Source organism: Miniopterus schreibersii, assembly GCF_964146895.1.
Source record: "Miniopterus schreibersii genome assembly, chromosome: 9".
In the NCBI taxonomy this organism is placed as follows: Eukaryota; Metazoa; Chordata; class Mammalia; order Chiroptera; family Miniopteridae; genus Miniopterus; species Miniopterus schreibersii.
In genome coordinates, this window is record NC_138118.1 from 36,881,625 (window position 1) to 36,908,125 (window position 26,501).

Sequence of the window (26,501 nt, forward strand, 5' to 3'; positions counted from 1 at the left end):
CTGTACTGATTTCCTGTTTTTCATTTTATTGATTTCTTCTTTAATTTTTATTACTTATTTTCTTCTTCTTACTTTAATTTGCTCTTCTTTTTCAAGTTTCCTAAGATGGAAATTTAGATTTTTGATCTTAGATTCTTCTTTTCTAAAAAATGCTAAAATCATTCTCCAGTCATTGCTTTTGCTTCATTCTTCAAATTTTAATGTTGTATTTTAATTTTGATTTATATCATAATATTTTTAAATTTCCCTTGAGACTGATTATTTAGCCCATGTGTTATTTAAAAGTTTTGGTTTAATCTCCAAGTTTTTTGGGATTTTCCTCTTACTTTTTTGTTATTGGTATTTTGTTTAATTCTCTTTTTTTTTTTTTTTTTGGTCTGAAAGCAGATATTGTATTTCTTTTTTTTTTAATCTATAACATGGTTCAGAATGTGGTCTATCTTGGTGAATGTCAAGTATGAACTTGAAAAGAATGTGTATTCTGCTGTTTGGGGATGTAGTCAATAGTTGTCAGTTATATCTAGTTGATCGACATGGCTGTTAAGTTCAACACAATCATTCTGGTTTTCTGCCTTCTCATTTTGTCTGCTTCTGGTAGAAGCATGTTGAAGACTTCAACTTTGTTTTTGCATTCATCTATTATTTTCTTGCAGCTTTATTAGTTTTTTGCCTCATGCATTTTGACGCTTTGCTGTTAGGCACATATACCTTATGGATTATCCTGTCTTCTTGGAAATCGACCCTTTTATTATTATGTAATGCCTTTCTTTGTCTCTGATAACTTTCATTGCCTTGAAGTCTTCTCTGAAAATGAGTTATTTTTGCTTTCTTTTGATTAGTGTTAGCATGATATGTTTTTATTCATCCTATTACTTTTAATCTATGTGTTCTTTTGTATTCAAAGTGGGTTTATTGTAGACAACCTCTATCTTTTAATTGGTACATTGATACCATTGATGTTTAAAGTGATTACTGACACAAGTAGGGTAATATCTACCTGTTGGTTACTACTTCCTATTTGTTGCCTTTGTTCTTTGTCCGTATTTTTGTCTTTCACTTTTTTTTTGCCTTTTGTGGAAAACTGCATTTTATGATTTCATTTTCTAGCATTTCTTGGCATATGAGTTATACTTCTTTATTCACTTTTTAAATAGTTGCCCTAAAGCATGAAAATAAATTTGTAAGTAATTCAAGTTCACTTTCAAATAACACTGTATTACTTCAAAGGTAGTGCAGGTACCCATAATGACAAAATAATCCTAATTTTTCCCTCCTGTACCTTGTATCATTGCTGTCATACATTTCACTTACATATAAACATTCATAGACATATATTATTGCTATTATCCTTGTAAACAAGCTGTTATCTGATCAATCTATTAAAAATAAAGTTTTTATTTCACTTTCACTTATTCCTTCACTGATACTCTTCCTTTCTTTACGTAGATCCTAGTTTTTGACCCATATAATTTTCTTTCTGCGGAAGAACTCTTTTAGCATTTCTTGCAAGGCAGGTCACTGCAACAAATTCCTTCAATTTTTATCTGTCTGAGAAAGTCTTTTTTCCCCTTCATTTTTATTATTATTTTATTTTTCACATTGCCTTTTACCCCCTCTATGCCCTCTTTCACCTACACCCACCCATTGGCCCCCACAATCACCACACTGCAGTCCATGTCCATAGTTCTCTCTCTCTTTTTCTCTTTTTTTCTCAATCCCTATACCCACCTCTCCAGAGCTGTCTGCTTGCTCTCTATCTATGTGTCCCTCTCTATTTTGCTTGGTAATTCAGTTTGTTCATTAAATTCCACATATGAGTGAAGTCATACTGTAGTCATCATTCTCTGACTGGCTTATTTCACTTAGAATAACATCCTCCAGGATATTATGCTGTTGCAAAAGGTAAAATTTTCTTCATTTTTACAGCAGAGTAGTATTCTATTGTGTAAATGTACAACAGCTTTTTTTATCCACTCATCAACTGATGAGCACTAGGGCTGTTTTCAGATCTTGACTATTGTAAATATCTCTGTTATGAACCTAGGGGAGCATATATTATTTCAAATTAGTATTTCAGGTTTCTTTGGATAAAATTTCAGAAGTGGAATCACTGGGTCATAAGGCGATTCCATTTCTAATTTTTTGATGTAACTCCATACTGCTTTCCACAATGGCTACACCAGTTTGCGTTCTCACCAACAGTGAAGACAGTTGTCTTATCTCCACATTCTCATCAATGCTTGTAGTTTGTTGATTTATTGACGATAACCTTTCTGACAGGTGTGAAATGATATTTCATTGTGTTTTTAATGTGCATTTCTCTGATGATTAGTGACATTGAGCATCTTTTTATGTCTATTGGCCATCTCTATGTCCTCTTTGGAAAAGATTCTATTCAAGCCCTTTGCTCATTTACTTTAATTAACCTTTATTGTTGAAAGTATTACAGATGTCCCCTTTTTCCCCCCATTGATCCCTTCCTCCCCACATCCACTCCACCCCTAGGCCTTCTCCATACCAATGTCTGTGTCTATGGGTTATGCTTATAAACATATAAGTTCTTTGATTAATCTCTTCCCACCCACTCTCCAACCTCCACCATCCCTCTGAGATCCCTCAGCCTGTTCCATGCTTCTATGTCTCTGGATCTCTTTTGTTCATCAGTTTATTTTGTTAATTACATTCTAAATATGAGTGAGATCATGTGGTAATTGCCTTTCTCTGACTGAGTTATTTTGCTTAACATAATACTCTCCACTTCTTTCCATGCTGTCCCAAAGGATAAGGGATCCTTCTTTTTTGCAGCTGCATAGCATTCCATGGTTTGTACCAGAGCTTTTTTATACACTCCTCTTAGGATGGGCACTTGGGCTGTTTCCAGATCTTAGCTATTGTAAATTGCCCTGTTATGAACATAAGGGTGCATAAAGTCTTTCTGATTAGTGTTTTGAATTTCTTAGGATATATTCCTAGAAGTGGGGTCACTGGGTCAAATGGCAGTTCCATTTTTAATTTTTTGAGAAATCTCCATACTGCTTTCCATAGTGGTTGCACCAGTCTGCTTTCCCACCAGCAATGTACTAGGGTTCCCCTTTCTCCACACCCTTGCCATCACATGTCATTCATTGATTTGTTGATGGTAGCTATTCTGACAGGTGTGAAGTGATACCTCATTCTGGTTTTAATTTGTATCTGTCTGATGATTAGCAACTTTGAACATTTTTTCATATGTCTCTTGGCCATCTGTGTGTCCTCTTTGGAGACCTGACTAAGATCTTTGCCCATTTTTTAATTGGATTGTTTGTCATCTTTTTTTAAGTTGTATGAGGTCCTTATATATTTTGGATATTAAATATTTATCCTATGTCATTGGCAAATATGTTGTCTCATACAGTGGGTTCCCTTTTCATTTTGTTGATGTTTCTTTTGCTATGCAAAACTTTTTATTTTGATGTAGGTCCATTTGTTTATTTTCGCCTTAGTTTCTCTTGCCCTAGGAGATGTATCAGCTAGCATATTGTTCCAAGAGATGTATGAGATTTTGCTACCTATGGTTTCTTCAAGGATTTTTATGGATTAATTTCTTACATTTAAGTCTTTTATTCATTTTGAGTTTATTTTTGTGTATGGTGAAAGTTGGTGGTCTAGTTTCATTTTTTCGCATGTATCTGTCCAGTTTTCCCAACAGCATTTATTGAAGAGATTGTCTCTACTCCATTGTTTGTTCTTGCCTCCTTTGTCAAATATTAATTGAGTGTAATGGCATGGGCCTATTTCTGGGTTCTATGTTTTTTTCCACTGATCTATATCTTGTTCCAGTACCAGGCTGTTTTGATTACAGTGGTTTTGCAGTATGACTTGATACCTGGTATTGTGATCCCTTCAACTTTGTTCCTCTTTCTCCAGGTTGCCATGGCTACTTGGGATCTTTTTTTTTTGGTTCCATATAAATTTTGGAAGTGTTTGTTCTAGATCTGTGAAATATGCTGTTGGTATTTAAAGGGGATTGCATTGAAATTATAAATTGCTTTGGGTAGTATAGACATTTTAATGATATTAACTCTTCTAATCCATGAACGTACGGTCTATTTTTCCACTTGTTTATATATTCCTCTATCTCTTTTGGCAAGTTCCTATAGTTTTCTGAGTACAGGCACTTTACCTTCTTGGTTAAATTTATTCCTAAGTATCTAAATTTTTTTGTTGCAATTGTAAATGGGATTTTTTTTTTTTTTTTTAGTGTCTCCTTCTGTGAGTGCATTACTTCTGTGCAAACATGCCATATATTTCTGGGTGTTAATTTTGAACCCTGCTACCTTGCTGAATTCATTTAATGAATCTAGTAGTTTTTTTGTGGAGTCTTTAGTATTTTCTATGTGCATTATTATGTCATCTGCAAATAATGACAGTTTTAATTGCTCCTTTCCAATTTGAATGCCTTTTATGTTTTCCTCTTGTCTGATCTCTGTGGCTAGGACTTCCAGTACTATGTTGAATAAAAGTGGTGAAAGTGAACACCCCTGTCTTGTTCCTGTTCTTAGGGAAAATTGTTTTGTTTTTGCTCATTGAGTATGATGTTGGCTGTTGGTTTGTCATATATGGTTTTTATTATGTTGAGGAATGATCCCTCTATTCCCACTTTGCTGAGAGTTTTTATCAAAAATGGGTGCTGGATTTTATCAAATGCTTTTCCAGCATTTATTTATATGATCATGTGATTTTTGTCTTTCAGTTTCTTTATGTGATGTATAATGTTTATTGATTTGTGGAAATTGTACCAGTCTTGCAACTCTGGAATAAATCCCACTTGGTCATGGTGTATGATCTTTTTAATGTATTGCTGGATCTGATTTGATAATATTTTGTTGAGGATTTTAACATCTATGTTCATCAGGGATATTGACCTGTAATGTTCCTCCTTTGTAGTGTCTTTATCTGGTTTTGGAATTAAGCTAATGTTGGTCTCATAAAAAGGCTTAGAAGTGTTCCTTCTTCTTGAATTTTTTGGAATAGTTTGAGGATATCAGGTGTTAGTTCTTTGAATATTTGGTAAAACTCCTCTGTGAAGCCACCCTGACCATTGATTTTGTGTGTTGGGAGTTTATTGATGCCTGCTTCAACTTCATCAACACTTATTAGCTTATTCAGGTTTTCTGACTCTTCCTGACTGAATTTTGAGAGGTTGTATTTTTCTAGGAATTTGTCCATTTCATCCAGACTGTCCAGCTTGGTGGTGTATATTGTTCACAGTCTTTTCTTACAATTCTTTGTATTTCTGTTGAGTCTGTTGTTACTTCACTTCTTTTGTTTCTGATTTTGTTTCTTTATTTGTTTACTTTGTTTATCATTGTTTCTTGATGAGTCTGGCTAAAGGTTCATCAATCTTGTTTATCTTTTCAAAGAACAAGTCTTTGGTTTTATTGATCTTTTGTATATATTTTTAGCCTCTACGTCATTTATTTCTGCTCTTATATTTATTATTTCCTTTCTTCTACTTACTCTGGGCTTTTCTTGTTTTTCTCTTTCTAAGTTTTTAAGTTGTAGGGTTAGAGAGTTTATTAGAAGTTTTTCTTGTTTCTTGAGGCAGGCTTGTAGTGCTATGAATTTCCTTTTCAGGACTGCTCCAACAGATTTGGAGTTGTTGTGTGTTCATTTTCATTTGTTTCCAAGAGGTTTTTTATTTCTTTATTGATCTCTTTGGTAACCCATTCATTGTTTAGAAACATGCTATTTAACTTCCAAGTGATTGAATGTTTTACAGTGTTTTTATTGTAATTTATTTCTAATTTCATGCCATTGAAATCCGAGAAGATTCTTGATATGATTTCAATCTTCTTGAACTTGTAGAGACTTGTTGAGTGTCCTAATGTGTGGTCTATCTTTGGAAATGTCCAGTGTGCACTTGAGAAGAATGTATATTCTGCAGCTTTGGGGTGGAATGCTCTGTAAATGTCAATTAAATCCATCAGATCTAGTGTGTCATTTAGAGTCACTGTTTCCTTGTTGATTTTTTGTCTGGAAGACCTATCCAGTGAATTCAGTGGGATTTTAAAGTCCCCTAGTATGACTGTATTGCTGTTGATCACTATTTTAATGTCCTCTAGAAACTTTTTGAAAATAAATTTAGCTACTCTATATTGGGTGCATATATGTTTATCAGGGTTATATCCTCTTATTGGATTGATATCTTTAGTATTATGTAGTGACCTTTCTTGTCTATAGTTACAGTCTTCATTTAGAAGTCTATTTTTTCTGATGAGTATTTCTACACCAGCTTTATTTTCATTTCCATTTACATGGAAATTTTTTTCTATCACTCACTCTCATCCTGTGTGAGTCTTTTGTTTTGAGATGGGTTTCTTGTAGACAGCATATATTTGTTTCACATTTTCTTATCCATTCAGTCACCCTATGTCTTTTAATTGGTGCATTTAATTCATTTACATTTAAGGTTATTATTAATAAATAATTATTTATTATCATTGTAATCCTTTATGCCTATGTTTCTCTCTATATATTTCTATTTCTAATTACAGTAGCTCCTTTAACATTTCCTGCAATGCTGGTTTGGTGGTGGTAAACTCCGTTAGCTTTTTTTTTGGTCTGGGAAGCTCTTTATTTCACCATCTATCTTGAATGATAGTCTTGCTACATAGAGTGGTCTTTTTTTTGTTTGTTCAAGTTTCTTTAACTTTATTGTTGAGAATATTACAGATATCCCTTGTTTATTTCCATTGATCACCTCCACCCGGCATCCATCCTATCCCCAGGCTTTCCCCATACCAATGTCTGTGTCTACGGGTTATGCTTATAAACATATAAGTTCTTTGATTAACCTCTCCCCACCCACTTCCCCCTCCCTGCCTTCCCTTTGAGATCCCTCAGTCTGTCCCATGCTTTTATGTCTCTGGGTCCATTTTGTTAATCAGTTTATTTTGTTCATTACATTCCACATATAAGTGAGATCATGTGGTACTTGTCTTTCTCTGACAGGCTTATTTCACTTAGCATAATACTTTCCAGTTCCCTCCATGTTGTGCCAAAGGATAAGATATCTTTCTTTTTTATAGCTGCATAGTATTCCATGGTGTAAATGTGCAACAGCTTTTTTTATCCACTCACCTGCTGATGGGTATTTGTGCTGTATCCAGATCTTAGCTATTGTAAACTGCACTGGCATGAACATAGGGGCGCATAAGTTCCTCGTGATTGGTGTTTCGGGTTTCTTAACATATATTGTCAGAAGGGGGATCACTGGGTCAAATAGCTGGTCAATTTTTAAAGCTTTTGAGGAAACTCCATACAGCTTTCTATAGTGGCTGCACCAGTCTGCATTCCCACCAGCAGTGTACTAAGGTGCCCTTTTCTCCACACCCTCACCTACATTTGTAGTTGGTTGATTTGTTGATGGTAGCCATTATGAACAGGTGTGAAGTGATCTCATATTGTGGTTTTAATTTGCATCTCTCTGATGAGTAGCTATGTTGAACATTTTTTCATATGTCTCTTAGCAATTTGTATGTCTTCTTTGGAGAAGTGTCTATTTAAGTCCTTTGCCCATTTTTTAATTGGATTATTTGTCTTGCTTTTGTTAAGTTGTATGAGTTCTTTATATATTTGAATATTAACCCTTTATTTGATGTGTCATTGGCAAGTATGTTGTCTCATACAGTGGGTTCCCTTTAAGTTTTGAAGGTTTCTTCTTCTGTGCAGAAACTTTTTATTTTGATGCAGTACCATTTCTTTATTTTCTCCTTTGTTTCTCTTGCCCCAGGAGATGTATCAGCAAACATAATGCCACGAGAGTTGTCTGAGATTTTGCTGCTTACGTTTTCCTCTAGGGTTTTTATGGTTTCATGTCTTACATTTAAGTCTTTTATCCACTTTGAATTTATTCTTGTTTATGGTGCAAGTTGGTGGTCTAGTTTCATTTTTTTGCATGTACCTGTCTAATTTTCACAACATCATTTATTGAAAATACTGTCTTTACTCCATTGTATGTTCTTGTCTCCTTTGTCAAATACTAATTGACCATAATGACATGGGTTAATTTCTGGGTTCTCTGTTCTGTTCCACAGATCTATATATCTGTTCTTCTGCCAGTACCAGGCTATTTTGATTACAGTGGCTTTGTAGTATAACTTGATATCTGGTATTGTGATCCCTTCAACTTTGTTCTTCTTTCTTAAGATTGCCTTGGTTATTCAGGGTCTTTTATGGTTCCATATAAACTTTTGAAATGTTTGTTCTAGATCTATGAAATATGCTGTTGGTATTTAAAGAGGATTGCATTGAGTTTATATATTGCTTTGGATAGTGGGGAAATTTTAATGATGTTAATTATTCCAATCCATGAACATGGTATATTTTCCCATTTGCTTATATCTTCCTCTGTTTCTTTTTCCAGTGTCCTATAGTTTTCTAAATAAAGGTCTTTTACATCTTTGGTTAAGTTTATTCCTAGGTTTCTTATTTTTTTAGTTGCAATGATAAATGGGATTATTTTTTTAGCTTCTCTTTCTGAGAAATTATTATTAGTGTATAAAAATGCCATCAATTTCTGGCTGTTAATTTTGTATTCTGCTACTTTGCTGAATTCATTTATTGAATCTAGTTTTTTGGTGGAGTCTTTAGGATTCTCTATGTACAATATCATGTCATCTGCAAATAATGACAGTTTTGTTTCCTCCTTTCCAATTTGGATGCCTAAATTGACTGGGGAACCTTGGCATTTTTATCTCTCAGACTTGTCCACACTGAACTTCTTGCAATTCCTTAATTACAGTTACTTTTTCTTACCCCAGTACTGGTCCCCATGAAGTTTTGTTCGTGGGTTCCTGCTACAGTAAATTTATTTATCTCTATTTATCTTTTTGTCTCTCTAATTTGGGGGCAGCAGATTTTCCTTACTTCTCTGTGGATCTAAGAAGGGTACTTGATTTTTCAATTAGTTCAGCTTTTTACTTGTTAAGATGGAGTGACAACTTCCAAGCTCCTTATATGTTGGGCTAGAAATCAAAAGTCCTTTTTACCATTACTCCCACAGGCAGCACCTGAAGGTCTGGAAGGGGTTTCTGACTGCGGACTCTAGGGCTTAAACCCCAGGCTGGTCTACCCAACCCTGAGCACCAGAACTAAGAAATCTGTCCATATAACATCTGGCTATGAAAAGCAGTGGGGTTTCTGGTTGACATGGAAAGATAGATGGAAATGCAGGCACCCTCTTAAAGGGTTAACATACAAGTTTCATGTGCAGGCACTCACCTTGGGCTCCAGTGGAAGAACAAAGTGGACTAGAGCAGTATGAAGACAGTCCAGGGCTGTTGGATTGGGAGGTGGAACTCAGAGGGCAGTTGTATGAGTTTCTGTGTTGAATGATTCCCCTATACTGCAGGAAACATCTTGCTTGAGTGGACATTTGTAGTTCAGGTGTTTTTTGCCTAGGGGGAAGCAATTGTCCCACCAATTAAAAATCTTTTGCTCCACCCTGTGAAGGTTCTGCAGCCTGAGCCTCAAGATACTGAATAACAATCAGCCTCTGTGTGCTTTGAATTTTTGCCTGATTTGATTTTAGAACCAAAGCATGGAAAAGCAGACCTTTTTAGGTATCTTGATCCTTTCCAAACATGCGCAGTTCCAGCAGGAAAAAACCTCAAGCTGTGAAGTGCAGAAAGTTTCAGATAGGGTTCTAAAGGCCAGTCAAAAACAGCATCTGACATTGGCCTGCACTAGAGACAATCCAAAAGACTGGAAGTCTTACCAGATATCCCTAATATATAAAAACAGATCCAAACAGGCAGCCAAAATGGGGGAAGACAAAAAACAAGCCCCAGGTAAAATACAAAAGAAATCTCCAGAAGAAGAGTTAAATTAAATGGAAATAAACAATCTATCAGATATAGAGTTCAGAATACTGATCATAAGGGTGCTCAACAGCATGAGAAAAGATATAGAACCTATGAAGGAAATTAAGAATGACATAGTAGAAATAAAAAATGCTTTGGAAGGAATAAACAGCATATTAAAGGAAGCTGAGGATCACATCAATAAATTAGAAAACAGTGTAGAAAAAATCCCTCAATCAGAGATCCAAAAGTAAAAACAATTAAAAAGCAGGATAGTTTAAGGGAGTTATGGGACAACATGAAACATAACATTATTCACATCATAGGAGAACCAGAAGATGTAGAAAGTAAGGAAAGATTAGAGAACCTGTTTGAAGAAACAATGGGACAAAAATTACTTAACCTGATGAAAAAAAAGTCACACAAGTTCAGGAGGCACAGAGTCCAAAGCAAGAAGAACCCAAAGAAGCCCATGCCCAGACTCATCATGCTTAAAATGCCAAAAATTTAAGACAAAGAGAGAACCTTAAAGGCAGCAAGAGAAAAGTAATCTGTTACCTACAAAGGAGCTCCCATAAGGCTGTCAGCTGACTTCTCATCAGAAACTTTATAGGCCAGAAGGGAATGTATTCAAGGTAATGCAAAACAAGGATCTGAAACCAAGACTACTCTATCCAGCAAGGCTATCATTCAAAATAGATGGTCAAATAAAGAGCTTCCCAGACAAAAAAAAAAAAAAGGCTAACGGAGTTTATCACCACCAAACCAGCATTGCAAGAAATGTTGAAAGGACTGCTATAATAAGAAGTTGAAATAGAGATAAAAAGAAACATAAGCACAAAGAAGTACCTAACAATAGATAAGTACCTAACAATAATAACCTTAAATATAAATGGATTAAGTGCTCCAATTAAAAGACTTAGAGTAGCTGAATGTATAAGAAAGCATCACCCAAATATATGCTGCCTACAAGAGTCCAACTTCAGAACAAAATACTCTTGTACGCTGAAAAAAAAAAGCAAAAAAAAAAGCTTCTGGAGGACTTTAAAGGAGAGATCAGCAGCCATAAATTCATAGTGGGAGAATTTAACACCCCACTGGCTTTACTAGGTATATCTGCCAGACAAAAATCAACAATGAAACAGTGACTCTAAATGACACACTAGATCAGATGGATTTAATTGACATTTACAGAACATTCTACCCCAAATCTATAGTATATATATTCTCCTCAAGTGCACATGGGACATTCTCAAAGATAAACCACATGTTAGGACCCAAAACAAGTCTCTAGAACTAAAGAAGACTGAAATCATATCAAGCATCTTCTCCAACATTTATACCATGGAATACTATGCAGCTGTAAAAAAAAAGAAGAATCCTCTACCCTTTGAGACATTATAGTGGGAATGGTGGAAACTGGAGAGTATTATGCTAAGTAAAATAAGCCAGTCAGAGAAAGGCAAGTACCACATGTTCTTACTCACATGTGAAATCTAATGAACAAAATAAACCAATGAAAAAAATTTATCCAGAGGCATAGAAACATGGAACAGACTGATGAATCTCAGAGGGAGAGCAGGAGAGGGTGGGTGAGTGAAGAGAGAATAACCTAAGGACTTATACGCATATATGTATAACCCATGGACACAGACCATAGTGTTGTGAAGGCCTGGATGGGGGTGGTACAGGGTGGAGAGATCAATGTGGGAAAAAATGTAACATTTGTAATACTTTCAACAATAAAGATAAGTTTTCAAAAGTAAAACTTGTTTCATAATAAAATTGTCATTATTTTTCCTGTTTGCCTCATTCTATCATTATGTGATATTTGACATTGCAAGAGATGAAATGTAGAAGCACTTATAAAGGAACAATTGTCTTCTTTTAAAAAGATTTTGAAAATATAAAACAATTAACTTTTTATATTAAATTTATTTATAAAATGTTTTTATAAAATATTTTAACATGTAATGAGCTTATTTTTATTTTAAAATTAATGAATAATTTTTTAGAATTCTCAATTATAACTTCTAGTATGTTAAATAACAATATATATAAAATAAATAGAACACAACTAAACAAAAGGTCATTGGCATCCTCACATAGTCCTAAGAGCAAAAATTTGAGAATTGCAGCTGTGTACTATACCTGTATAACTTAGATGCCTAAACACCTTTTTGTTTTCTTTTTAAACATTGTAGTCTTTTAGAACTAAGTTAAGTTTCATAAATATTATCAATTAGGAAAAGATCAAGTCCCAGTTATTCTGTGAAAGTGGTTTGAAGTCAATATATAGTATAGATATGCAAGTACATGTAAAAATAAAGATAAATTTTAAAAAATAAAATCTATTTTGTTAGATATAAATATTGTTAACCCAGCTTTGTTTCCCTTTCCATTTGCATGACACATCTTTTTCATTCCTTTACTTTTAGTCTGTGTGTAGTTTTCATTTTGAGTGGTTCTCTTGTAAACAGCATATGTACAGGTCTTGCTTCCTTATCTATTCAGCTACCCTATGTGTTTTGATTGGAGCATTTAAGCCATTTGCTTTAAAATGACTACTGATAGGTATGTATTCTTTTAACTGTGTTCCTCTAGTTTTCTTTCTCCTCCTTCTCCTGCTCCTATTCTTCTTCCTCATTCTTCTTTTTCTTCCATTTCTTAAAGCGGACCCTTTAACATTTCTTGTAATACAGGTTTGGGGTAACAAACTCCCTAAGCTTTTCCTTGTGTGGACACCTCTTTATTTCTTCTTCAATATTTAATGATAGCCTTGCTGTGTAAAGTAGTCTTGGTTGGAGGCCCTTGCTTTTTATCACTTTGAATATTTCATGCCAATTCCTTCTGATCTGAAAAGTTTCTGTTGATAAATCAGCTGGCAGTCTAATGTGAACTCCCTTGTAGGTAACTACATTTCTCAGCTGCTTTTAAGATTCTCTTTGTCTTAAACCTTTGGAATTTTAATTATGTGGTGTGGACCTCTTTGAGTTCATCTTTTTTGGCACTCTCTGAGCCTCTTGGACTTCTGTGTCTTGTTCCTTCGCCAGGTTAGAGAAGTTTGTGGTCATTATTTCTTTAAATTGGTCTTCAATCCATTATTCTTTCTCTTCTCCTTCTGGCACCCCTATGATGTCAAGGTTGTTTCATTTCGTGTTGTTCCAAAGGTTTCTTAAACTCTTTTTTTTCTTTTTGCTGCTCTAACTGGATTTTTTTTTCTAATTTGTCTCCCAAATTTCTGATTTTATTCTCCACATCATCCAGTCTACTAATTACCCCTTCCAGTGTATTTTTGATGTCATATATGGTATTCTTCTTTTCCAACTGTTCCTTTTTTATGGTTTCTATGTCATTTGTCATGCTGTCACTAAGTTCCTTGAACATCCTTATAACCATTACTCTGAACTTTCTATATGATAAGTTGCTTACCTCCATTTTATTTAGCTCTTTTTCTGGAGATTTCTTTTTTTCTAACTTTTGGTTCTGTTTCTTTTTCTCCCCATTTTGGCTGCCTTTTTGTGTTTTTTCTAGGTATTAGATAGATCTGTTATTACTCCCAATCTTTGTGGGGTGGCCTTAAGTAATAAGTGTTCTGTGGGGTCCAATGATGCAGTCTCCTTGAGCACCTGAGATGGGTGCTCCAGGAATGTCTCCTGTGTGGGTTATGTGGGCTTTCCTATTGTAATTGAGTTTTTATTGTTATTGGCCCACATTGTGTGTGATTGGCCTTCCGGCTGGCTGACTGTGAGGCTCAACCCTGATCAGGGTGTGCCAGCTCCTGTGCAGGTGCTTACCACATGAAGAGAAATTTACCTAAACAGGGTTTAGTGCCTGCTGAGATCTCTCTTTGGATATGCTGTTTTTGAGCTTATTGAATCCTGTTCTAATATTTTTTGAGGTTGGCCACTGGTTATTTTGGTACTGGGCCTTTTAAGAGGGACTCTGGTGCAAGCCAACATCAGATGGTGTGTGTGCTTGGCCCTCAGTAACCTGTTTTGAGCTATGAGCAATTCATAGTTTGCGGCTGCTTCTGTTGAGCTTGGTTGTGTGCCAGCAGGACCAAGCTGTGCACCAAGGCCAGCTTTTACCAGCACCGGGCCCAGGGACAGGTCAATAAAAGTCCCAAGGCATCCCAAGATCCACCTCCACCTGCCTCTGTCTGATCATTGTCTGTTAGACTCAGTCACTTGGGAATTTAGGTTTTAAATTTTCAGTTCTCTTCCACTGATTGCTTTTAGATCCAACATCACAGGGTTATAATAATAGCAGTGCTATAGTATGTTTTATTACATTTCATAGAGTAAATGGTCTCCATTTTACCAACAATAAATTTTACTTCTTTTAAAAGAATTTTTTGGCTACTTTAGCATATTCATTTTTCCAGTTCAACTTCAGATCTTTTTTTCAAGATTCACCTTGCCACCAAACATCATTTTGGTATTTCCCACTTACATTTTTTTAAATTTACCAAGTGACTTGGGAAGAATTGACATCTTTATTATAAATCTTCATTTCAAGAAATGTGATGTTTTCCTAGTTCTTTAAACATATTTTTTTCTAATTAAATTTCAGTAAATGGGCGACAAGTAATGCATATTTCTTGAAAAATTTCTATATTTGCTTTCTTTGCAATTGCCAAGAGGGTCTTATGTACATTCTTACATAAAGATACACAAATATACATTCATACATATAAATACTTTATTGTTACTGGTATATAACAAAGCTATTAATTTTCACACATTTATTTGTTATGAGAAGCTACAATAAACATTCTTATTAGTTCTCATAGTTTTAGAATAATAGGTGACTGTGTATTAGTAAAATAATTATATGCAAATATTTATATCTCTACTTATTCTATTCTTTTATCTTATTCTTGTTTTTTCTAACTTACTAAATTCACTAACTGTTTTATTTTTTTATTTATTTTTTTAGTATATCTTTATTGATTTCAGAGAGAGGAAAGGAGATGGAGAGAGAGAGATGGAAACATCAATGATGAGAGTCATTGATTGGCTGCAGCCCACAACATGGGCATGTGCCCTGACAGGGAATAGAACCCTGATCACCTGGATCCCGGGTTCGCGCTCAACCGCTGAGCCACGCCCGGCCAGGCTAAATTCACTAACTCTTAGAAAACAAAAAAATAGTGTTAATAAAGTTCATGCTTTTGTTACTTTAAATGTTAGTAGAAGTATATGCTTTTTACCAATTCATGTAATGTTGGCTCCTGCGCTGTTTTGAGTTAAATATCATTTATCATTTTAGGAAACATTCTCCTCATTAAGACTATGTTCCTTTGAATTATGTGTGGATACTGAATTGCATCAAATATATTTTGAAAGATAATAATAATAATTACAATTATAATGGTTGTCTTCCATTGTGGGTGGACAATTTCTTCTCTCTTTTTCTGTCTCTTTGTTCACTTGCAAACTAACCTAAAACCATGTGGCCTAGGCCTGGTCAACACCAGACATTGGGAGCAAGAGCTGTGAAGACAAACTCTAAAATATTGGACTTTCATATGTGTTTAGCAGGAATATATACAATGACCACCAAACAAGGATAAAGTAATGGAAGAGAAATTTTCATATCTCTAATGTTATTCCAGGCTTTACTGGACTTTTCTTCCTTACCCTCATCTTCTCTTCTATCTCCAGTTGATAATATGACAGAGACAGATTTATTTGTTCATATTTATTAGTTAAGGGAGGTAATATATGTGTTTGGAGGCATAAAGTGAGGTGAATGGCCAAGGCTGTAAGGCAGTTATGTGGTCACCATTCACTAAAAAATCCATGCAAGTCTTTTCTTCAACTTTTTGGTTTTTGACGCTTAAGTCAATGAATTGATTGAATGACTATATCTGTCTTTCTGGCTCCTCTTCAGTCTGTCTCTATCCCTCTGTTCCTTTCTCCCCCATGTCTTTCTCTTAGCAATGAGAAGTAGTCATATTTTTACACTGAGAGAAAACCAGTAAGTGAACTTCACATTTTACATGACCTTCATTTTTTTCACTTGATTAAGGTGGTGTCGATTAGGCTTCTCCACTGTAAAGTTTGCACTTTTTTCATTTGTAATTAAAGAGTTCTATGGGAAAATACTTTGGAACTATCCAAATATACTATTTTCACTCAATTTTTTAAATTATTGATTTAATATGTCTATGGACTCATAGTTTTTTATTTTATTTTTTATTTTATATTTTATTTTATTATTTTATATTTTATTTTATTTTATTTTATTTTATTCAATGGGTTATAATCTATTACTATTATAATTTATTTTAATGTTCAAATTACACCCCTCTCCCAATTTGGTAATTGGAGCTCTGGTACAGCAAGAAGTTCCAGACTTATTTTGCATTTTCCTTGTTCTATCCAGAATCCACATTGTCTCCAAGGAGCCCTTTTAGTGGAGAATGGTATTTAGAAACCAAATCTGAGTGCTAGGTGTGCTCATTACTACTGAGTATTGCTACTCCCAAGCCTTCTTATTGGACAAAGCTAGGAAATTGGTGCACACACACATACACATGCACACACAAACATTTTTAATCTGTAGTATCTGATGATGAGGAGAATTTTAACAAAATTTCCTTGTCAGAGGATGAGGAAGAAGAGAAGCCAAGATTTACCTTGTCATAGTGGGGAGTATGGCTTAGAAAAGAGCCAGCTAGATTGGAAGAGCAACTTTTCTGGGAGGTTAGAGACCTTACCAGTTGAATCTATCTGTAAGCCCTTTGGGGTATTCATTGAAGTATAAAATATATTCAGTGAGATGGAGGGAAGGACCAAGTTGAAAAACAAATCACTGAGGAAAAGAAAAATAATTCAAGAAAAATTTGATCATTTAAAAAGATAGACAACAGAGATCTCATGGAAAAAAAGACCATAAAAAAATAATAATACAGAGGGACAAAAATACCCTTTTTCTTGTCTTAGGAGAACCTGAATTTGGATACTTAATCTATTCACTGATTACAACAAAAACATAACACAAGCCAACACCTAGAAATCAAAGTAAAAATCTTCAACTACTATTATTACTACTAGCTACATACACATATATTTGTACATATACATATCAGCATGTGATCTCAATACTGGACTCTAGTCCTTAAGCTAGGAAATGTTCTTGGGGTCTACAATCGCCTCTGCTGACTTTTGAAGAAGATGCATTGTTTTCTGGGGAGGTGTTTCATATCAGCCCTGCTATCCTTTCAAAACTTAATCCCATCTGTAAAATATCTAGTAGAAATTCTTGAAATTTCCCATCATTAGGGAGGCACTCTTTGCTAAATTACAACATTGAAGAAAGTTTTATGATGATAATGATAATGATTTTACTTTCCCTCATTACGAATGTTCTTTGGGAATTTTTTTTTTTTTTCTAATTGGGAAGGAATAAGTTAATTTTTCCTCTCACATTATCTAATTTTGCTGACATCTATTTGATCTTTTTATAATATTTCCTTTTAAGTCCTCTGATATCATCAAGAAAATTTCATGCCCCAAAAATTTAAAAGTAGATTAGCTCTACATTTGTTCTTATACTATCTTTTTCACAACAGATTGGCACTGATCATCACCCATTTGTAAAGAATTACTCCATGATGACCAGTGGTCACTGGTTATTTGGTTTAAGTTTCACCAAGATTGAATATGCTAGGGCTACAAATAAAAACCTCTTGTTTTCTTCTGACCTATTTAGAATGGTAGATTTCAAATATTCCCAAGGTGTCAATGGCAGTTTCACTTTACACAATGTTTCTGTTTTTTAAAAACTCTGCAAACTTTTGCTTTGCTTTGTTTTAGTGACAACATTGTGGTTAATAGAACATTGTTAGAAATTAAAAACAGGACTTTACTTCAGGGCCATAAGTTGAAATTCTAATAGCAGGAGTCCACCAGAATACTAGATCTCTTAAAATCTGTAATGCATTCTTGTGAAAATCCAGATTTAAGAAAGGTTCAAAAATATCTGACTTTCAAAAGTGAGAATGTACTTTGAAAGAGAGATATATGAAAAAAAAGTTCTAGAATTTTAAGCTGTTACTGCAAGATTGACTAGCTAAGGTTGTATGGTTATAGAAAATTTACCACACCAAATGTCCAAAATCTTAGTTTGATAATTATTCATAGTTTTACATATTCATAAATTATTGCTTATGTAAAATTTTATAAAATATATAACATTTTATGCCTTGGTTTTCTCATTTGAACAGTGAAATTATTTTATCTGTTCTGTTTTTTTCACAGGTTTGTTTTGAGAATCAGAAATAGTGCAAATTAAGATTCCTTGTAAATTTTTAAAAAACTATATAAATACGTGGCATTACTTTGTTTCTATTATTATACTAGTATATTCCCAAGATTTATGCTGTGATCTATAGTAAATTTCAGCTTATGGGCCTAGAATTCAATTCTATAATTTTTGGAATGGCTGTTTACCCCAAAGTATTTGCTTCAATCTCCAAAATAAAACGTTATACTTAAAACAAATTATCCTAAGTTTAGTTAAGAAATGATGAGATTAGAGTTGACCATGTAACACAAAATCAGATAAATCTAATAATTGAACCAGATTTGGGAAGTGAATTAGTCCAGTGCTCTAAACATTTTATCTGTGTAAAAGTTCATACAAATGAAATTCATGAAAAAGATTGCATTAGAGGCTATGATGAAGCAATGGGCCCAGAGCTTCCCTTCTTGGTTTTCTCAACATCTGTGAAAGAGCTCAGTTTGGAAACCACTCATCTTCAAAATGCTTTATTTAACCATTGGACCCTTACTCAAGTATGCCTTGCATAGAAGCAAAATATCAACACTATATAATGGAGTCATTGCTCTGCAGAAGCAGTTGGGGAGTCTAGAGTCTATTCGACTTGTGCCTAGCAGTTTTTAGTAGCCTGGAGGTGAGGGATTCTGTGGAGAACAATTTGTGAAGCTTTGATCTAGTTCACTCTTTCACCCAATCCCAGAATCACTTCTACAGCATTCTTGACAATCCACCATCTATTGTCTACTGTTTCTTCTCACTCCTTCAAGGACACAGTATGTTCTGATGTTCATCAGTCTTGCTATTTGAAAAAGAATCCTTAGGTGGGGTTGAAAACTCAGTCCCTGCAGTGTAGACTTACTGCTTCTAGTTCTGTCATCAGGAGCAGCTCAGTCACAGGCTTCCCTCTCTTAGCCATAGCTGCTTCCCCACATCTGTGGAGAGCTCTCATGCCCCCTTTGCACCTCCTCTCACATGCAAATATTTCTAGTTTCCTAGATTTTTTTCAACCTCCTCACTATCCTACATACTTTTCATGAGGTTAACAGTTATTTGTCACTATATTTCTTAAGATTTGGGATGCAGCCTTGAACCCAACAATGTATTTGGTTTCCTTAACACACATTCAGTAGAAGGATTGCTACTTACAAAGTTAACCTTATACACCATTTACTGAGGCAACTTCCTATAGTTTAGAGTCAGTTTCTAACTGAAAGTGGTTCAATAAGCAATAAACTGGGGTATGATTTGCTACTAAGTGTGGGAAGCCTAATATGTTTATTAGAGCATGTTTCTAGGGGATGATGCTATAATATTTCTTACCTGTCCATTTTGTTTTTTGCCCCCTAAGTTTTCTGTATTTTTTATACTCTCTATTTTAATTGCTACTGAACTGCTTATTTGTTCCCCTCATGATTATCAAGGTGGCCCATTAACTAAGTAAATGTTGGCATTTTTTCACCCTTAGAAATCAGATAAAGACATTTTATCACTAAATATTTCACTGACCAATGGGGTTTGACTGATCCCAAATACTTGGTGGAAAAACCTAAAACCTGTTTAAAGACATTTTATCATCTTCACAGTTATGTACTCCATCAAAAATAAATAAATATATCTTAAAATTTTCAAAGAAGGAATTCTTTACCTTCTACAATGTAACCATTCAATGTCCTTTTAGCACCCAGATGAGGCTATTTTGAACTAATCAAACATTGTAATTACATTAAACATTTTAGAAGGGTCTATGAGTACAGTAGCAGCTGAACAGATATTACTGTTTTTTTAAAGGTCCACATATTTAAAAATATTTACACTTGTTTTAAGCATTCTTTCTTGAGTATCTGTGAAATTTATGAGCTTTGACACACAATGGAAAAAAAAGAGAGAAGTAAACAGTTTATACAGCATGTCAAAAGATGATTATTCTTGAACTATGTTTCCCCCCCTAGGGTGACAATTAAAGCTTTTTACTGAAAATTTGTAACAGCTTGAACAACAGTTAAACCATCTCACTTTTGTAATTGTCTCTTATTTTCCGGATCACAACATGTGGCAATTATAAAACCTCTGAATGGAAATTGCCGCCATCATTTGAGGTCATTCTGTAAGCCCTAAGTCATCAGTAGCACCTTCAACTTCCCATCTTTTCATAATTTTAAATCAACAATCATGTGAATGGCAGAGCTAGATGAGATATCCACAAATAATAAAGTACAAGAAAGGGATGCCTATCTACAATCTTGGCTAATGTTAGAGTCTTCTTTTTGTTGATCCAGACATCCATCCCTCCATCTATCTCCCTTCCTGTCAGTCCAGGAACTATCCCATTGAAGCAGAAGTTACCTGTGACAAAGGGGCACAACATTTTATCTATAATGAGTAGCAAATAAAAAATAAATAAATAAAATTAAAAAAAATAAAGGTCTCTACAGGGGGAGCAAGTTCGAACATTTAAAACAAACAAACAAAAAATAAAATAAAAATAAAATGCATATGTAGTTTTCAGTATGTCAAGTCTAGAACTTTTTGCCATAGCATTTCAATACATTAGAAGGAACAAAATCAATAAAAGCAAATTTTGGGGGTAAAAATATTGAAAATATTTCTGAAGTTATGTTGAAACAGTTTTTACTTTGTCGGTTATCAAGAGATGGTTGCATATGTTGTGTAACAGCCAAAACCAAACCGCACTGGTACAAGACCTTACTATTTCCTGTGTTTGTGTCCAGCATAGATGACCCTCAATTCTGCTTTCTGCTTTTGCTTTTCATAAAATCAGTTCTATCATCTCCTCCTCAAACTTCCTTCTCTGGGAGCCAAAGCAGATTAGCCCCCCTTTTGGGTGAATAATGCTTTGGTAAAAGTATTTTTAAGTAGTAGCTCTCAAGGATACTTGCAGAGATGGAGCACTTGACCTGTTGCAGTGGAAAGGAAGTGTGGAGAGGAAGGTACCACCTTGTCTCAATTCATCTCCTTTTCTTACTTAACACTACCTTTTCTAAACAATCCTGGAGCAGGACAGCTAGTTACTCTGATCCTAGGAGATACCAGAGAACCGTGTGGCATTCAGGACTGAGGATAAGCTACTAGGTTAAATAAATAGACATAGCACTGACATTGGTTAAATGATGATTGTGTTGTAGGCTCTGGTTTAAGTTGTACATGCTCACCACAACTCCATAAAGTGCATGATGTTATTACTGAAAGGCAACATAGTATAGTAGATAAGCCTGCATTTCTAAAACAAGAATGCCACTAACCAGCTGTGTGACCTCAGGGTATTACTTCACCCCTCAATAACACACATCCCACCTTTGTGGAAGTGTCAGCTTTCATTCTATCTTGAATTTACAGACAAGGCAACAGAAGTTGAAGGTCTCACACACAATCACATGATAAGAAAGTGCTAACCTAAGATTGAAGACCAGGCAGCCAAAATCTGCATACTTGACCTCACTCTACCCTGACTCTGTCAGCTACATTTAGAAATTTTTTTTTCCTTTTTAATTTTATCCTTGTGAAATTGTATCTAGAGCTGTGTTTCTACCACTAGGACATAATCAGATGGTTCAAGAAGAAAGCAGCAGTTGTCCATATATTTAGGTCAGTGGTTCCCAAAGTTTTCCAGATTTTAGGCCCCCTCCCAGGATAGGTCCCTGACATAGACTCACTGAGTGTGAATATGTGAAAGGCATATCGATCAGACCTGGGATGTTGTTTCTGTTAACCAATGCAGCATAACAAATTAACCCCAAACTTAATGGTCTAAGACAACAGCAAGTATTACTACCTTGTATGACATCTGGGCATCAGAAATCTAGGAAGAGTTTAGTTGGGTGATTCTGACTCAAGGTCTCTCGTGAGGTTGCATCCAGGATGTTGGCTGGGGCTGTACTCATCTGCAAGCTTGACTGGGGTTGGAGGATCTATTTCCAAGATGGCTCACTAATCTGGCTATTGGCAAGAGGACCTCTCTGTAAAGCTTGGCAAGGAATCCTTGCCAAGTGGACCTCTCTGTAGAGCTGTATGAGTATTTTCAAGACATGGCAGCTGGTCTCTCTGAGAATAAGTGATAAAAGAGGAAGATGAGACAGAGACAGAGACAGAGACAGTGAAAAAAAAGAAGCATCATGTCACATACTATTAATTCTGCTATATTCTGTTGGTCTCACAGACCAGCCCTGATATCATGAGGTAGCAGTGGAGGAAACTACACCAGGCACTACACAGGAGGCAGGAATTATTAGGGACCATTTTGAGAGCTGGCAGCCACAATCACTGTTTTATCTTTGAGAAACAAATCATTATATTATATTGTAGGTGACAGACAGCTTGCCGAACCACATATTTTCTGAAACTTATTATGGCACTTAAGGGTACATATTCTGGGTCAGTTTTATACTAGTTAATGACAATATGTAATTTAGACAGGTGTCTGCTCTTCACTCTGCCTCATAGACCCTCTCCTCCTCAGATTGAAAGGGTCAAGAGATGAGGTAACCTGAATTGAGTCTCAAGTAACATTATTAAAAAGGCAGGCAAAGGAGATGGAGGAGAGCATTAGGAAGAGGGATTAGAGCATACAGTTTAAGGAGAAAGAAAGAATGGCATGCTTGGAGTAGTTCCTTATCACAGAAGACAGTGTGCAAGTTAGAGATTGGGAAGAAAAATATTTTAAAAATGTAATCCAGGGCTAAATCATGGACGATTTTGTATGCCACACTATAGGATTTTGTCTTGTAGGCAATGAGAGGCTGGAGGATTTCAAGTAAGTTGGTAATACTACAACAATTATGTTGTAAGAATACCCTTCTAGCCACAATGGAGGATGTTTTGAGGAAAATAAGACCAGAGACCCAGACCAGTTAGAAGGTCACTGCAACTGTGTAGGAAGATGTGGGCTTCCAGCACAGATAGAGAAGTGATGGAAACCATGGGAAGGATCTACAAAATGGTTAGGAGTAAGGACCAACAGAATTTGGTAGTTGGGTTGCTCAGGAGTATGGAAGAGAGTGTGAACATAAAGAAAATCTTAAAATTCTGGTTTATTTATTTGGAAAATTATTTCTAATATCTTTCAGTGTTCTTATAAAAATTAGAGAATATGTGTGAGATTCCTAGCACACAATAAATTATAGTTATATGTAAATATAAAGAAAGTAACCAAATAGTAAATAAGAATTATTAGAAAGGACACTCCTCTCTGTGTGTATATGTGTCAGTGTGCGTATACCAATGAAAAATAGCACACATAAATGATTCTGCCTCAAAACTGTAGATGATTTAACAATACTAATATCATGCTTTGACTATATGGAAGAAATTTTTTTCCAGAAAAGCACCATGAATGTCAAAGTCACAAATGTCAAGGTTGAGATCTTATAGAAAATTGACCTCAGTAGCAATTAGGAAAATGCAAATCAAAATTATAATGAGATAGCATCTCACACATGTTAGAATGGCTTTTACCAATAAGACAAGTAATAACAAGTGTTGGAGAGATTGTGGAGAAAAGGGAATCCTCACTCACTGATGGTGGGAATGTAGACTGGTACACCCACTGTGGAAAACAGTCTGGTGATTCCTCAAACAATTAAGAATAGAGTTACTATATGACCCAGCAATCCCTCTCCTGGGTATCTACCCGAAAAACTCAAAAACCTGTATTCACAAAGACATATACACCCTTATGTTCATTGCAGCATTATTCACAGAGGCCAAGACATGGAGACAAAGTGTCTCATAGAGGATTAGGTAAAGGAGATATGGTACATGTACACATTCAACCATAAGAAAAGACAAAAAACTGCCATCTGTGACACCATGGATGAACCTCAGGAATACTATGCTAAGTGAAATAAGTCAGTTAGAAAAAGCTAAGAACCATATGATTTCACTCATTTGTGGGATATAAAACTAAAATTCATGGACACAAACATCTGTGTAGTGGTTGCCAGAGACAAGGGGGTGGGAGAGTTTGGGGGGTTAAAAGGGGCCTAATATATGGTGATGGAAGATGATTTGACTTTGGGTAGTGGCCACACAGTGAAATATATAAATCTTGTATCATAGAAATGTACACTTGAAACATACATGATCCTATTAACCAGTGTCACCCCAGTAAATTGAGTAAAAAAAGAAAATAGAAAATTAGAATAAAAATATTAAAAATGCATTAGATTTACAAGATGTCCATAAAGTTTGGAAAGATAAGTGAATATGCATAATGTTGTCAAGGACATAGTCAATTTTTGAAAAAGAATATGTTTCCAGACTTTATGGACCCCTTGTATTTGTATGGGTGTATGCATATGTGAGTATTTGTATAGATATCACATTAATTAAAATATAAATATATATAATGCATATATAAAATATACATAAATATAAATATATAAAAAGCACCTTCAATAAAAGTTTTAGAAGGAACTGACTCTTAAAACAAGCAAAATATGTTTGTGTTAAAATATTGCTCCATTAGACAATCTTCAAAATTCCTCTCTTCATTATTTAGAAAACCCTACTGCATTGTCACGGAAATAGGTTGTGGAAGATTTTCCTCCATAATTTTTTTGTTGTTTAGCCTGTACCTCATTTTCAGTTTTGGAACTAGCCCCAACTGTTTGAAATTTAATATGTTTTAGACTTATATTCCTTCTTGTTTCATCTTTGCTTGTCTTAGAAAAATGGTAGTGTATAGAATGAGTTCTGTCTCTCTGACCTTTTAAAAAATTATCTCCATACATAAGTGCCCATTTTGCTGCCTTTAGCTTTCTCTGCACAAGCTGAGAGGATGGGGTTTGCCCTGCTTTTTTCTCCTTGTTCTAAGCCCTCCATTTGTTCACATGTCCACTGTAGGGGGAAATGTACTTGGTGCTCCTTTGGGTTAAAGGGACAGTTCTATGTCATGAATAAAGCACACAAATATAAAACTGTTAGACTGTAGGCTTCCAGGGAAAAGCACTGGTGATGGAGGATTGCTACAAACTCAGGATAGGCTGAACTGAGTCTCAGGTAACAGTTTTAGAAAAGCATTTCCTTCTTCTTCTTCTTCTTTTTTTTTTTAATAGTATGTATATATCTATATTATTTGTTTAATTTTCTTTTTATTGTTCAAAATATTACATATATTTCCTTTTAAAAAGGCATCTCTACCTCCTTCGCCTGCCTTTTTAAAAATGTTACCTGAGACTCAGTTCAGGTCCTTCACTGTTAATGGTCTTAATGCTATATTGTAGAAATCGCAAAAACAAAATTTTACTAGATCCTAGCAGAGGCTACTACCTCTTCAAGAAGTAGGGCTTCTTGAATTTATCCTCCTGGGTTTATAAGTCATGAGTTCTTAATATTTCTGCTTTGTATCCCCTTTAAAAAGTGAGTCATCAAGAAAATAAAATGTAACCAGCTGTTTGGCTTGCAAGGATATGTGTTATTTTAATAAACTCAAAAGTGCAGAGAGGCAAATAGTAGGTATGTTGTTTCATTTCAGATCTGAGTCCTTTAGGCTTTTCTTTCCTTTTTCCTGTCTCCAGTTTCTTTTCCTATTACTAACTCAATTATTTCTCAGGCTTAAATTAAATTCTTTTATTTCTAGCCCCTATTTACCTCTAAGGAAGCATGTCTATTTTTCTTAGTCTGTGGATTATTATTTTCCTTCCCAGTCTACTCTTAGAAGCTTCTGAACGTATTTGGCAGCAAGGCTATGGTTTTCCTGGACCAGAAATTTCCCTATCTGCTTCTGTAAGGAGGATGGCTTATTCTCCTGGGACAATTCTAATTGACATGTGTTGTCCTGAAGTGATTATTAAGAGTGATCCCCTTTAGTCTTAAAAATATTCTTGTTTGGACATTAGATTATAGGATCACTTTATTCAGGGTCATCTTTCTTATCAGCTTTAAAACCTTAATGAGGATGAAGTTCTGGGGTTATTTATTGAGATCCCACTTTCTGGTAAAATAAAACATGGTATTATATGTAATACCTCATGTAAAATTTTTATCCGTCCATGCTTTGGTGTTAATATCATCTCCATTTTTCTAATGAAAAAGCAAATGCTCAGAGAGATGAAGTAACTTGCCCAAGAACGCCCAGAGAGCTGGTTAACTAAGCCTCCTTACTTCATAAGCTGCTCCTTCCACAGGTCTTCAGCTGCACTGTCATCTTAGTCATCATGGGCCCATAGCCATATTCGTCCTCCTTCTGTGGTATCCTACTATTTTTTTTTGTTTTGTTACTCTTACATCTGTTGTCCCTCCAACTCCTGGATAAAACTTTGGAGGTATTTCATTTCTTCCCTTAATTTCTAGAATCTGTGGTATGTAGGATACAGTGATGCATATAAAGTTCTGTTTGCCTGCAAAGAG